This window comes from Microchirus variegatus, assembly GCF_963457635.1.
Source record: "Microchirus variegatus genome assembly, chromosome: 10".
Lineage (NCBI taxonomy): Eukaryota > Metazoa > Chordata > Actinopteri > Pleuronectiformes > Soleidae > Microchirus > Microchirus variegatus.
In genome coordinates this window covers 4347387-4359980 of record NC_139811.1, presented here as the reverse complement: position 1 = coordinate 4359980, position 12594 = coordinate 4347387, and the positions used below count along the sequence as shown (strand labels likewise).

At 43.9% G+C, this 12594-nt stretch overlaps 1 protein-coding gene across 1 annotated transcript in view; it reads right to left on the bottom strand.

The window, feature by feature from the left end:
- Nucleotides 1-10902, bottom strand: part of hoxb3a (homeobox B3a) — a gene marked incomplete at its 3' end in the record, with an annotated part of 43874 nt that extends 32972 nt beyond the window's left edge. Inside the window, exon 1 of the mRNA XM_083896583.1 lies at nucleotides 10698-10902. The remainder of the gene's footprint in view (nucleotides 1-10697) is intronic.
- Between the last annotated feature and the right edge of the window lie 1692 nt (nucleotides 10903-12594).

The following is a 12594-nucleotide window of genomic DNA, read 5'->3' as shown; positions in this document are numbered from 1 at the left end:
ATGCTGCTGGAGTTGGTGTGTGTGTGTGGGGGGGAGTTGCAGAGACTGAGGGGGGGTGGTTGGGTTGGGGGGGTTCTTGGTCCATGATGGATTAAGACAAGGTAAATTCTTCCCTCTCGTTAATGATTAACTGGCTTTGAATTAAAAAAAAAAAAAAAAAGAAAGAGAAGAGAGAAACTGAATATGTCTCTTTGTTCAGGTGGAGAATGGCCATAAAATTAAAGTGTCCAGTGTGTGATGAAGTGGTTACATGTTACATCACAGAAGAAAATCATCATTATTATTATTATTATTACTACTCTTATTATTATTATTATTACTGCTTTTGTTGAGGCTGTGTGAGCTGAGCTGAAAGAAAGAGAGAGAGAGACAGTCAGGGAGACAGAGATGGATTTACCGAGCCCCGACATGTCGTCTTTTACTGCGGCTCGTAAATCTGTTAAAGGCGGCAGCACGCGCGCGGCCGTTTCTTTTTCTTTCTTTTTTTGAAATATATTTATATATATATATATATATATATATATCCCTCTCCTATCCTGCGCGAGACGTGAGGTCTTCCCCTCGCGCTGTGAGATAGATAGAGAGGGAGACAGAGACATCCCCGCGGCCTCTCGCGACTAAATGTTAAGGACCACATCAAAATCAATAACAGTTTGTTTTTTTTCCTTTGTGTGTAATCAAACATGTTTTTTTTAATATATATATATATATATTTAGCGGTGCTATTTAACCTCCTAATTCATTATTATGACTTCTATAATTGATATTCGTGATTGGAGGGCTCGCGAGCGCGCGCGCGTGTGTAGTTTAAAAGCAAACGCAGCGCTTTTTAATGGGCTGCAGTGAAGCTGCTGCTGCTGCTGCTGCTGTCAGACGTGTCAGGACATTGATCCTGTCATGTGTGAAGTGTGCGCACAGTAAAAAGAAGAAAAACACACACACACGCAGACACACACACACAGCCTCACTATAGTAAAAGACTGAGAACCTGCTGGGCTTAAGTACACATCAATTACACTTTATGACTTTTCACATTTTTACGTTTGCGCTTCTCACGCTGCTCCTTCAGCTGAGTGATCCACTGTGATTTACTGCCAACAAACGCGGACGAAGCCTCCACGCGCGTGGCCCTCTCCTCTCCACTCACACTCACACACAGGCGTTTTGGCCAAATGCTTTAGGGTCTTAATACTTTAATGGAGGCGCACTTCAACTTTTACAGCTCATATAAACTGTGAAGAGTGAAACGACGTGCGCGCTTTAATGTGGGCTGTAAAAAAAAAAACCCACCACAACACACGGGTGGGAGAGTGCTTAAAATAAACAAACATGCCACGGAATGATGACTATACAGATTAACACGTGGGGTTAAATTTCCTACATAGCATATTTACATGTGATGAAAACTTCAAATAAGATAAAGGATCAGTTAAATTTCAAGATTCTGTTGTAAGTCCACACCACAGGATGTTATTATAGAGCAGCCCCCTGCACGCGCTTTTTGTCATCAGGATATTGATAAGTAAAAGCATAAAGGAAGAGGGAGGCGGAGCTGCAGCCTCGTTTAATACTGTACTATCACGGGCCTGTAATGCCCCGCCATTAGTTACACACACACACACGCGCACGGAAGTGCATTTATCACTCACATCTAAAAGGATATGAGCGCTGCATGCTGCAACAAACAACAACGACAACACCACTTGTCTCCAGTGAAGCAGCAGCAGCAGCAGCAGCAGCGTCACTCTGCACTGAAGGATACTGATACACAACAATAAATGCATGATTCATGAGTCACGGCGGTGTAATTGTTAATATTTGATCCTTTGGTGTTTAAATACAAAGCATATGCGCGGCCAGGTTGTGATTTTTAGACCCAGAGGAAGGAAATAATCACAATAGGAAGCGTGTTTTCACCCCCACAACAAGGAGTCGAGACGGCAGTTAAAACTGATAAATGACATCTTTTCTGCATCAATTCCCTTCAAAAACCTGAATGTGTCATTGACTGGTGTTTAAACTGCTGCCTGTAATAGGAACAAATATATATATATATACTTTAAAGTGTTTTAATGTTCCTGCATTTGTTACGAATGAACTCGGGGAGGTTTTTGAGTTATGTGTTATTGAAAATACTCTTCTTATTGGACATAATTCATGTGGTTTGTACTTGTATGAATCACGTTTTTATTAATAGTTGCATTGAGGGAAAGTGAAGTGACATTTTTCACATGTTTCCATGCACTGAAGATGTTTGAGTTTATTTACTTACTGCATGTAGGTACATAAAGCTTTAAAAACGAACATTTTATCTCCTTAATGAACTCAAAACAAATGATTAACTTCATTTTCTAACTACTCAATGTGTGAAGTGTTTGAGGATCCTGATTTTATTACATATGAACTATCTTTAAATCATTTAACTACTTCATTTTGCACAGTTGTGCAGCAGCAGCAGCAGCAGCAGCACAGTAGGAGCAGAAACACGCGCGTGCACCCGACATCCGCGTGCGGGTCACCATTATTTGGCCGTGCCTTTTTAATACTTAATACATGTCTGCTTTTAAATTGGATCACAGTCTACACACACACACACACACACACGCGGCTGGCAGCCATATATCTCCAGTGACGACCTCCTCCTGAAGCCCGCGCGCGCCTGCACCCGTGACCTCTCCGCGGCTTCCTCGAAATAATAAATTTCTCGAGCCAAAGCTGGCTGCAACAAGCGTGGGGAGAGAAAGAGAGAGAAGAGGAAGAGAAAAAAAAAAGAAAAGAAAGAAAAGCACGTGGGCGATTTGTCTGGCAATTAGCAAACCACCGCGAGGCCAGAAAGAGAGAGAGGGCGCGCGCGTGAGCGAGAGAGAGAGAGAGAGGGGGATAAGTTAGTATAACATGTTCCAAGCGTGTATGTGATGATCCTCGGAAAAGCCTGCAGCTTCCGGTGTAAATCTGCTGTTGAAACATCAGCTGTTTCCAGTGACAGCAAAGTGCACAAAAACATGAGCGCGAGGGAGGCACTGGAAGGCCTCAAATCACGCGCACACTCACACTCTGTTTCACCTGTGTGGAGGACACACTCTTATTTAACTGCTAATCCCACTGAGATTACAAAATGAAATGCAAATCTCGATGTGGAGAAGCATCAGGGCAGGAGTCGTAAAGCCGCGTCTCAGCGTTTCCACTGAAGGCAGAATCCACCTCACTATACACCAACACTAATGTTGTGCCCTCGCTAACTCGGAGCTCAGCGGGCTTTTATATGCAGGCGCGGAGCAGCAGGGGGGGCTTCGTTTAACAAGCATGTTTTTAATGAACCTGCATGAGCTCACTTGCACAATTAGATTTAGTCCGTTCAAAGGTTTGAGGCGCGCGCGAAGGAGAAACTTTGCAGAAGTATATATACCGCTGCTGGGGTTTGCGTATGAATCAATTAAAGCGATTTAAGATGGACTTGTTGTGTTGTTAAATGGTTGCCTGGATGCACAGAATATCCATTTGGTTCACAGCCTACACTGCATCACATTTCCTCACGTATCCTATTATTTTTTAGTTGCCTTCAATAAGGCCATTATTGTGCCAACATGCTCGCCCAAAGCAGGCCTTCAAACTATGGGAAACGCGGTTTTGCAATGTTAAAAATAACATTTTTGCCAAATAGATTCATACATGTCACATCAGAGTTCACATGTAGGTCCAGTCTATGACATTTACGATGGTTTACGAGCAGAAAATGAGATACATAAACGAAACATTGTTATTTTAGACTTGTTTCGTTTGCGTATAGGCTTAGAATACGTTTTTTTTTACGTTTAATCTGCAATTATTTTATTCTAATAACAGCCCAAAAGGGCAAACCAGAGCAAACAGTTGCTATCACGTGACTATGTGTCATTTTTTACAAACTTTAACGCGTCTGTATTTATAAGAACACAGTCTTTCTAGCCCAGTATATCGATCTGTGACGCAGCAACTTGAGCGCAAAAAACACGCAACACACTCCAACATACAGCCGGAAATGCATACCACACACACACAACTGCTTTTTGACACTTTCATCAACATTTATAAACGGTCAAAAATGGCGCACACTCGCCGCTCATACAGAATAATCGCGATTTTTTTCTAAAAACTCGGTTCAAACTCACCTCGCTCGTCATTCTCGGGTTGCGTCGACAGGGTGACAAACCGTGCGGAAGTCAGCGGCGCGCTTAAATGACGCCGATGGCGGGAAGCTTTGCGTGACGTCACTTTTTCGTGATTCCACGACTAATTATCCGTCAGTGTTGTTTATTAACGGTGAGGACCGCGGTTATTACGGCGCGGTCGGTTTGGGGAACACTTTGGCTTCATTTTCATCCGGGTTGTTTGATGGAATAATCGTGCTTGTGTGGATTTATCGCGATTTTGTGGATAATTAGTCGCGTGGAGGGGCGGGGCAAAGGGCATATATAAGCAGCCTTTGCCGCGCGCTCCTTCACTAAGAGTCAGGTGACAGAGGAGGTAAGACCTAATGCGAATAACTGCGTTTTCATTTTGAACCGTTTTGATGTGAACTTGCTTGAAATGGTATGATGCTATGCTATTGTGCATTTTTTGAACATTGTTCATATGTTGGTGTTTTTCCCCACTTATATAAATATTTTTCACCATGCGCACCTTGGCTTGAATAAATTAAAGGGAAGAACGTCGGTGACGCCATCTTTGTTTTTGGTTAAATTGAACCCCTGTCCGATGTCCTCTCTGGTGTGTTAGGGCCATGATGCAGTTTCCTGGTGCACTTTGGAACATGGAGTGTCACTATTAGATGTCGGTAACTGTTAATAGCAGTGTCATGGTGGAGTAACGGCTTGCAATGTTGCCTCACAGTTTGAATTTCTTTGTGGAGTTGGCATGTTCTTCTCATGTGCACGTGGGTTTTCTCTATGTTTCTCCGGCTTCCTGGGAGGAACCTGCATATTAATTGCTAAATGGATGATCCAAGTTAACCATAAGAGCACTGGAGACATGTGCAACTTTTGTTTACTAGGAAAACAGAAGTGAAACCTTGCAGCGCTTATGTACGGTGGCCCTGAGGTGCAAAACACAAAAGCAGAAAACACGAAAACATTAACGTTTTGAGTTAATGTTTTTGTGTTTTTGATTTGTGTTTTGTGATTTGCGCTTGTGTTATGCACCTCAGGGCCACCGTACTTATGTGACGTATGTTCACGTAAATCGATAGGATTTGATGCAGCTTAGTGTTTTTGCTCTAATGTGGGAAAAAAAAAAACGAAGTTGTCCTGCATTAACCAACAGATGAGTGAGTTTTCTTCACTGTTCATTGCTGTCAGTAATTCTTGATGCAGCGCCACCTCAGGCGAGGAGGGGAATATAGCGATTTAGTGTAATTTTCTGTCCACGTTAAAAACAAATCCCTACATTCACATCGTGGCACGGCTGAGGCATCCCAAAATTTGAAAATTCGACTATATTGTGTTCACACACTGAAGATAAAGAACAAAGTGCTTGCTGGTGTGAAAGCGCTAATAGAGACAAAGAGTGAGCGTTTGGTGAGACATCTGCAAGATGTCCGCCGAGCAGCAGACCACCATTCCAGGCCAAATGTTGAAAGATTTGCAGGCTGTTATCGGATGATGAGTTCATCCCGTTTTTTTGGAAGACCAGATTAACCCTAACCCCCCCAAAAACATGCTTTCTCTGCCTAAGAATAAACACATTCATAAAAAAGCAGGGTTTTCACTCCTATTTCTGCCAAAAGTGGCACAAGCACACATGATTTTTGTTTAGGAACTTGGCCTCAGATGTGGTTATTACAACATGTGATCCTGTTGACTGCGTGTTGCACAGTGCGGCCGAGATTAATGATCACAAAAAAACAACATGGAAGTGATCAGACACTTCAATGTTGTGCAGCTGAAACTCCACGGGGGGGAAGCTCTAACCACATGTGTCACATCCACAGCTTGAATCAAAACGTCTGCACCGCGCAGGACTTCATGCACTGGGAGATTCATAGCAGATGAAAGTGTCCCAGTTTAACCACTGTATCATGACTGAGTTTTAGAACGAGCTTAAATATAGACGCGTTCAACGCTGAACCGGTCTGATGAGATGGAGCCAGAATTAATGGGATGCCATTAATTTTAGTTCCCATTTTTAACAGGGAATTCAAAAGGGAAGTGATATCAATCTGCAGATATTATGTACAGTTTCTCAAACAGGAACTTTAATTCAACGTACTATATAAGGTGTTTGTGCGGATTGTTTGCCGTATAAGCTAAATTAACGTTTGGTTGGTTTTTTCCCTCAGGTGCGATCTCAACAAAGCTGCAACCCAGTTGCCAGGATTAAGGATTATATGTTTCTTGGAATGGTAAGTAAGCTTAAAAACCAAAATTACACATTCACATATACAGGCGTACAGTGATTTAGGCACTTGTGGTAAAAAACTAAAGGTGATGATTCAGTGTTCTATACGAGTCCCCACTTTTAAGCCAAATTGCAATACTTTACTTTAATATTTGAATGATTTCCATCCACATATGTAGATGTTTGGTAGATGGGATTACATTAAAAACATATGCCCATAAATCTGTGGGAACACAGTGCTAATTTGTTCAAGGAGCCCAAAAAAAAAAAATCTTTGGGAGCCACTCCAAAACACAATGTTATGCCTTCATAACACCAACGTGTGCCAAAAAAACAACCTCTCCACCTCTGTTTGTGAACGCCATAGTTCACCGAAATGTGTATTTTACACGGACAGAATGTTTTAAATATTACTTTTCTCCCGGTTTGCAGACATAAACAAGAGAAAAAAACCCTCCATTACTAAACCATATGGTCCAAAAATGAGACATTAGTCACTTGTAGATTGATGTTTTTGATGCCACCGTCACAGCAAACGGTGCATATGGTGCAGATATGAATGCACGCCGACCCAAAATGAAAACAAAGCTGTGTGTGCGGTTGTGTGAGGCAGAGACAATACACCCAGAAGGACTGGATGATGATGATGATGATGATGGTGGTGGTGGACCCAGGAGAGGGATCTTGTAAGTTGCAAGAGATTGCATCAGTGGCACTACAGATGTTTTAGGAGACCTTGGAGGAGTTTAAAGAAGGGGGGGGGGGGGGGAGGGGAATGACGGGGCCCATACGCTGCGTATGGGAAGCGTTTTTACAGCAGCAAAAGAGGGCACAGTGGGACAAAACTGGCCAACAGCATTTTCCCCATATGCCACTGTTCCTTTGATTAATCAGTACTGGCCCCAACACACACACACACACACACACACCACCTCGCCCAGCTGGAGGTCAGATTACCAGGCTGGAACACGACCAGCAGCCACCAGCACTTTTTTAGTAAATAGTGGTAAGGAGAACGGTGAGCTTTTTACGGCAAATTATCGCTCGTCTGTTCTTATTCGATTCGAATCAAAAACGCTTAATATATCGCGTCAAAACGAGTCTCCCGTCCTGATTTTTCTACCAAAACGCAAGCGAGTGGCGTCGAGAGAGACCACACACTGCAGCTTTTGTAAGAAAACTGGTAAGGTGCCGCCTCTGTTTGCACTGAGCACTCAGTCTGTGTACACGCTGTCACACAGGTAAACGCCTCGCTCCGACGCCGCACAAGCGTGTCGGCCTCCGTCCCATTAGGTGGCGATGTGACCGCTTTCAGCTTCACGTGGCATAGTTTGCGGTCGACCCGATAACGTCACAGACCGAATAAACCTTAGCTGGTGGCTATTTGGGACCGTTTCAAGTATCGTTGTGTGGTTTTTCCACCCTCCATTAACTTCAAAGTATACAAAACATTAAGCTAACAGAGCATAAATTCAGCCCGCTCTGTACTTTTGGCACGTTTTTGTGTCGCTGTTGCAAACCCCAAGGAGGTTAGATTTGGGGAATATGCAAAAAAAACAAACAAACGCTGAGGCCAGTTTCGGTTTAGTTGTATTAAAGTGTGTTTGCAAATGTTGTGGATGAACTACTATTACAACAAAATCCTAACTTTAATCTCTAACCCTGTAGATTTCACCTGGAAATAACAGAAGAAGCTGATATATGGACAAAGAAACACGGTGGAATCCAGGCTCTTAACGTGGGTGAGTTCACCGAGATTACGCGCCGTCTGGATTAGTTTTTAAAAGTTCTTGAATGGTAGAAAGCAAGATAGGAAATAGTGCTTGATGTTGTATTAGCTATTCCTGCCAGCTAATATCGCCACCTAGTGGAGTGGAGTCGCACACAAGTAACTTAGATGAACTGCATATGAATGGCAAAGTGTTGAGTTATCACTTCACCCCATGAAGTGGGAGTGAAGTATTGTTTTTAATGGCTCTGTCTGTTTGTTTGGCGCTTCTGCACTCGCCAATATGACCAGCAGTGGCCGCCAGAGGCTTGTTGTGTGACCGGGGTGAAGTTTCCCATCTCCGATTGCCTTGTTTGAGTAATTTTGAAGTATCTTTGTGACTTAGTTCAACCGTGAAACACTTGAATCTGTGCATTGCAGTTGGACTAATGTGTTTTTTTAAAAGACAAAACCTCTTGTAAACAGAAGACCATAATATCATAAATTCTGGCTTTTATTCTGAGCAGTATTCCGGATCTGGAGCGTCATAGTGTCATGGGAGGGAGTTCAGGGGGGGAAACACATTCCCACAGCCCTCCTGTGTCTTTCTGCATCGCAGCCAAGTCTCACCCTCTTCTTAGCCGTCAGCAGTGTCCTGCAGCTGACCCCTGTCCGGGTGCTTCGGCCTGTCTGTCTGTGTGTGTGTGTGTGTGTGTGAGGCAGCAGAGACATCTCCGCGGTGCCCTCGGTTTACAGTGGCCTGAACTTAGTTGTTATGACTAAGTGGCCCGGGGGGCCCCGGAGGTCTAGGAATGTCCGAGGGAGCGGAGGGGTCTAGCAGTCTTGCGAGGTCAAGGGGGAGCCAGGAGTTGGGAGAGAGAGGGGGTGGGGGGGGGGGGGGGGGGACTGGTGTGGACTCGGGGTCAGCCTGTTGGCTTCAGAGCCAGTGGACCTCATCGGTCAGAAAAAGCCCTGTCCCCTGGTTGAACCCTCAGCCTGTGTGAGCGGCCGCAGCTTGGCCATTCCGCTCATCATCCTGCATGACCATCGATTTCTCTGCCTCCTCCTCCGCCTTCCCTTCGATACCTGCCTCTTATATTTCTGCCATTTGTTTCTCCTCCGCGCAACGCCCTGACCCGACTCGCCTCCTCTGCCTCCACCACCTCCTCCTCCTTCGTCTTCTTCTTTTTTTTAATTCCAGGAAAATTGATTTCTGAAGAGGTCAACCAGGAGTGAGTGCGTTTCCTGCTCGGCTCAGCAGATACAGAAGGCCTGAGCGCACATGGCGACCCGCGATCGTTCGCAGTTCATTTGGAAAAAAGCGGCTCAGATCGTTTGTTTTCGAGGCAAATTGTCTTTTGGAGCACAACGACTGAGAGAGTATCCATTAACCAGTACTCCCCCCCCCCCCCCCCCCCCCCACACACACCGCTCCAACCCAGTTCTTTTAATTTTTCTTATTCAACCTTACCCCTCAACCGTATTATTACTCATATTCCCACTACGCGGGTCTCTGCGGCTTGGTTGCACCTGGTCGACAAAACACACACACACAACAGTAGCTCATTAAAAGCCATATGTACAAAAAAAATAAAAAAATAAACCACAACTGTAACACTTTATGACCACGGAAGCACGTGCAGGCTAGAAAATAAAATAAAAATGCTTAATAAGCTCCGCGTGAAACAAGGAATTATTCACTCCACCATATATTAACCAAGTAATGGATTACTTTAACTAGTAAAGAGGTTACTATTACTAAAAAAAACCAGTCATTGATAACAATTACTAAGCAATACAGAGTTATTGCGATGTTGGGTTCTTTAGACGCTGTTTTATGATGACGTGTCCACGCGAGTAACGAAAGAAATTTAAATTGATTTATTAATATTCTTTGTGAGTTGATACCATATGTTTGCTTTTGTGCACTTTGCAATTTGTGTTAAAAATAGTGTGGATTCAGCAAAAAAAAAAAAGTTTCTGGTTAAACTAAGTCATGCAACTGAACTTTCTGAACTTCTAATGAATAATTTGTATTAAGTAACTTATTATATTGCCTGAGTGACTTTCCTCAACACTGTAGCCTAGAGCAGTTTAAAAAAAAAAATTCCCATGAAGCCTCTGTGCCATCGTGTCAAGTGAAATAAATAAATAAATACATACATTAATAAATAAACGCATGCGCAAAAGACGCGCATATATGGCCGCGGTTTTTACGCACGCGGAGCAGATGCAGCAGAGGGAAGGAGCTGCAGGCCTCGCGAGTGAGTGAGTGAGTGACAGACACTGAGGTGACACCACAGTTGCACAAACTCGGGAGAAAACAGCACAACAAAAGCCACACACACACACACACACTCTCTCTCTCTCTTTACCTTACAACACAAACAACCGCAGCTAACAGAATCAAAGCCCCCACGGCCATAAATGCCCCCTTCGCCTGACCTCGCCAAATGCGCACGGGGGGCAATAAAACCATAAAAAAAGGAGGAAAGAAAAACACAGGGCACAGTAGCGTTTGTCTGCAGAGGCACAGAATGATATTCCCAGACCTCCTTCCTTCTCTCTTTTTCACCCATTCTCACTCACTCTCTCTCTGTGTCTGTGTGTCTCTTACCTTGGACGCCGGTCCTCTCAGCGACCTGTGGGCCATCTTCGCTCCTCTGCCCTCGCGAAGGGAAAAACTCTCCGACTGGTTCGTTGAGAGTTTCCCTGTAGGGATTTTCTTCTTTCCAATGAAAGAGAGGAAAAGAAAAAAAACAAAACTTTTTTTCCCTTTCTTTTCTTATGGTGGGATATTTGTGGGGTGTAAAAAAAATAGCTTTCTGGTGCGTGGGAAGGGGGAGGTGTGTGTGTACAAGTGTTTGTCTGCCTGTGTGTGTGTGTGTAGTGGGGGGGTTTGGGGGGTGTCTTCCAAGTGTCTTCCCAAGACGTCTTCTTCTTCTACTTCTTCTTTTTTCTTTCTTTCTGTGTCTGCCCCTCTGTTCCTTGCCCTCTGCGTCTCCTGGCAGAAGGCTCTTGTGTGCGGCTGTCGCGAGGACAAAGGGGAAGAAAGAAGAAGACGGAGAAGAAGTGTTAAAAGAAGCACACGTGATTAATGATTTTTCTTCCCCTTCTTGTATAATTCTCGCATTTTTCTTGAGGTGCTGTCCCCCCTTTGCCCTGTCCACCAAATAATGGCTGTGAACTTTTTTCTTTTTTTTTCACTGGATAGTGTGGTGATGCTAGTGTTGATGGTTCTTTCTTACGCACAGACAAAAAAAAAAACCCTTGCTCCCATTCACAGAAACAGCAGAAGGCCCCGGCTGATAAAGGTGGCTCAAAAAAAAAGAAGAAGAAAGAATTAGGACTCCTTGGTATAGATTTTATTGTACGCGGTGTCACCTCGCACGCAAATCCATTTATTTTAAACCACATTGTAGACGCTCAAGGGGCTTTAGGGGTTATTGTGCAAGCACTATATGTGAGAGTGCACGTGTGTGTGTGTTTGGGGGTGGGGGTGATGTGTTTAGATGCTCCAATATTGGAAATTTCGCGTGTATGGAAGAAAATTACAGCACTGTGGTACAAATATTATGTGTGGAAAGACGCGCGCCGCCTGTGGGCTTTTGAATGTGTGTTTTTTTCCCGTTTTTCTCACCTTGTCAGGACCAGTATTTGTCCTCGTGGACACCAAAAACCTGGTCCTAACGAGGCAGAAGCTAATTTGTGAGGAACTGGTGGAGTTTTTTATGGCTAAGGCTTGAGTTGCGTTTGGGTCAAGGTTAGGGAAAGGGTCTTGGGAGACAATGCGAGTCTTAAAATGGATAGAAATGCAGGTGTGCGTGTCGTGCTGAACCTTATTGTCTACACAATAGTGGGATGAAATTGTGTGACTCATCATCGTGGCTAATAACAACAATAATAATACTAATAATAATGTGTGTAAATGCTGTTTTTACAAGCCTTGAGGCTACAGTCCCCGTGCGTATTTACGCACTTTTACGCATTATGGTGCAGAATGTGTGTGTGTGTGTTGAGCACATCTAAGTATACAGTTTGATGGGAGGGCGCTTTTTTTTGCTGCAGGAGCCTTTCATAAATAGGAAGAAAAACAGATAAATGGGCCGAGGGAGTCTCTGTGGCAAGAAGCCCAGGGAGAAATCAACCAACAAGTAATAGGGAATCTTCTCTGGGCCGAGAAATGCGAGCGGACCAATTTGGGGGGCACGGCTTTTTTTTGTGTTTAAAGTTCATGGAGAGGAATGCTATTTTCTCGCTCCCCCTCCTTCTTGCTCTATATTTTTTCGATACCTGCTGTAAGAAAAGAAAATGAAAATTAATACGGGAGCCGCGCCTCACAAAAGAAGCCATTCGTCTTGTTGATTATCTATTTGGTTGTCAGGGTTTGAGCTATGGCGCCGGCCTGCTCCCCCTTTTTGTAATGTGTGGAAAAAAAAATAAATAAAATAAAACACATATACTCTGTGCCACGGTACGAGGAGAAACGTGGGCAAAAATCCCACTCATTAAAG